This window comes from Neophocaena asiaeorientalis, unplaced genomic scaffold, assembly GCF_003031525.2.
Source record: "Neophocaena asiaeorientalis asiaeorientalis breed wild unplaced genomic scaffold, Neophocaena_asiaeorientalis_V1.1 scaffold59, whole genome shotgun sequence".
Lineage (NCBI taxonomy): Eukaryota > Metazoa > Chordata > Mammalia > Artiodactyla > Phocoenidae > Neophocaena > Neophocaena asiaeorientalis.
Window position 1 is genome coordinate 5,813,013 of NW_020174268.1, and position 3,243 is coordinate 5,816,255.

Below are 3,243 nucleotides of genomic sequence, written 5' to 3' on the forward strand. Positions count from 1 at the left end.
TGTTGCAATTAAAAATTATAATGGAACAAATTAGCCAATAACACTGAAAGACTTGGGATACACCAGACAGTTGACATTTGCTCAAAGGACCCACTGTGTGATGCTGCAGCTGTCGCTCCACCTCCCTAATCTCAGCACCTGTGGCAGCTTTTTCCCTGCAAGAGCAACACGCACAATGGCAAGAGAAGGAGCATTTCAAATTTCCTACAGTAGGAAGAACCACTGCTTTGTAAGATGTGATCTATAAACAAAATCTTGGTGCAAGACCAGTGATGCCACTACACTGCTTATACACCACTACTGGTTGTGCCCTTGACCACAGAAGAACAGGAGCAGCTTGTGTAGTCAGAATCCATTGTTCAATTGCTTCAGCCCCATCATCCAAGTGGGACATCAGCAGATTGGTAAAAAGCCCTTCTGGGGGCAGTGGAGAGGAGGAGCCACTGACTTTGACCCCAATATCCATGCAAGATATGTTAAAACTCCACACTCTCATCTCAGGTAACAAGCAATGCCCATGTGATTCCGTTGCTTCCATCTGAGCTGGGGCGGTCAAGCCCTGTTTAACAAGGCCTGTTTTAACAATACCCCATACAACATCAGACTCCTCTCCCATAAGTCTCCCACAATTGTATTTCTTGAGAGTGATCCTACATGATCCCATAAAAATAAAAAATAAAAAACCCTCAGACCCAGATAATAAAATAATAGAACCTCTCTCTGAATCATCTCAAACATGCACACAGCATCCTCAACAGTAAACTTCATAAGGGCAGAAATTTTGGGTACGTCTGTTTCACCATTATCTCCCAGGATCTAGCTCAGTGACTGGCAAATAGCATGCCCTCAATGACTGCATCTCTTTACTGTCCCTAAAGGTCAGGCTTCACTTGTGTGGTCCCAGGCGTCTGGCTGCCTCCGTCTCCCTGAAGACTTCCAGGACAAGAGGCTACATCACCTCCCTACGCGGCTGAGTCATCTTCCTATCAGGAAATTGTTTCTGCCTTGGCTAAATAGGTAAGCAATTTCTGTCTATTTTAGACAGAAAACCTAAGTTCAAAAAAGATTAAGTGAATAGCTCAAGGTTATACACCAACTCTGACCCAGTTGGAAATAGAACCCAAGTGGTTCCTAACATTCAATCCTATAGTTTCAATACTGCTTATTTTGCAGAGGAACCTATCTTTATAATTTGCAGATATTGTTCCCAAATTGCTTGCTAGAAATTCTGCCTAAATATTGGAGGTAGAACAGCTTCATGTATCCAATAGAGAGAGAATATATATAAAAAGAAATTTTTCCCACATGAGTAATGAATCACTGTAAAAAACATTTGTTAGGTTGTTTCATTATAAAATAAAAGCATTCCTCCCGGCTGCCACCCAATCCAAATGCTCCATATTTGTTACTAAACAATCCTTTTAACAAAAATAAGTCACAGTGTTAATGCAAACATCTTGCAAGCCAAATAAAAGGACTTGTGCCAAATTTATCAGAGTTAGAGGGAGATTGTGGCAGATCTGTCTGTCTCTGAGAAACTTTCTATTAGATCACCAGTCAATAGGGTACCAGCATCTGCTGATGCTCACTGAAAGACATGAGTAATAAGAGACAGCTTTAGAAAATACATTCTTCTTCCGTAGTTAGCAATGCATGACTCACTAGAAATCTCCATACACTATACTGCATGAATGACTCAAAATTCTACCAAGGATAGAGCACAATCACTTCTCTCTTCCTGCACCAGGATTTCTCATTTCAATTATCACTGATCTGTTAGCTTACCTCAAGGGAGAAAATCTTGGTCCATTCTCCTTCCTCTTTTAAAAACAGTGGTACATGTTTTGATATAAAAGTAAATATTGAAGTGCTACAGGAAAACAGAGACTAAACATTATAGTGAATGCTGAGAACAATCTTCAGCCGGCCCAACTCCCACCATTTGGGAGGTCATGTTGGACAATGACCATGGTTAATTTCTTTCTGGAATATTGACCAATGAGTAGAAATTATTGCAATATGAGAAATAATTTATTGTTAAAGACCAATGACCTGCCCATTCAAATCTTCAATCGCCAATAATAGTAATCAAAGATACTTTGAGAAATAGTTTAGAAGTTACTCTCCATGACAGAGGTCTTGATTTCCCTCAAATAACTATTCTGTTCAATAAGCACAGTAGCCTCCCAGTCAAGGACCACACTTCCATGCTCTTTCCTTTCCATTCCATCTAGCATTCTGACTTCAGATTAATTTTACTGAAAGATTCTTGTGATTATGATGTTAGCTTAGCATGATAATGAAGAGCGCAGGTCTTGACGTTAGATCGCCTGATGTCAAATCTTGGATTGCCGATTAATTTTTAAATCTCTGTGAGCCTCAGTTTTTTCCTCTGTGACATGGAGTTTGTAAGATACTTGCATAACTTTTATTTTGTTTTTCATTTGTGTTAAAAATGAGTGTGTAAGAAAATAGAGCATTCATGGTTAAGAGCATAGTCTCTGGAGTCAGACCTGGGATAAAATCCTGGTTCTGCCATTGAACTGTCTACAAGACTACACCAGCTACCTACGGCTGTGTAACAAATCATCCCCAAACTGTCTGGCTTACAACAGTAATAATCATTTTTTATCTTCTACAGTTTCTATAGTTCAAAAATTTGGGAGCGGTTTGGCTAAGTGATTCTGGCACAAGGTCTCCCATGGGGTTGCAGTCAGCTGAAGACTTCTCTGGGGTTGGGAAATCTGCTTCTGAGGTAGCTCACTCATGTGGCAAGATGCTTCAGGCTATTGGCAGGGAGATCAGTTTTATTCCATATGGGCTCCACAGGCCGCTTGAGTGTTCTGATGACATGGCAACTGGCTCACCCCAGAGTGAGTGATCCAAGGGAACAAGGCAGAGGGCACAGTGCCTTTATGATCTTGCCTTGGAAATTACATACCATCATCACCTCTGCCACTTTCTACTGGTCACACTGGTCAGCCCTGATTCAGCGTAAGAGGGGACTTCACAAGGGTACTAGCACCAGGAGGTAGGAGCATTGGCAGCTATCTTGGAAAATGACTACCGTGAAGGCCTTGGACAAGGTTTTTATTTTTAGTTCTTTAAACCTTGTTCTCTTATTTGCCTAATACAGACAATAATAATATATCTATTTCATAGGATTGTTATAAGAATTAGATGAGGGCTTCCCTGGTGGCGCAGTGGTTGAGAGTCCGCCTGCCGATGCAGGGGACACCGGTT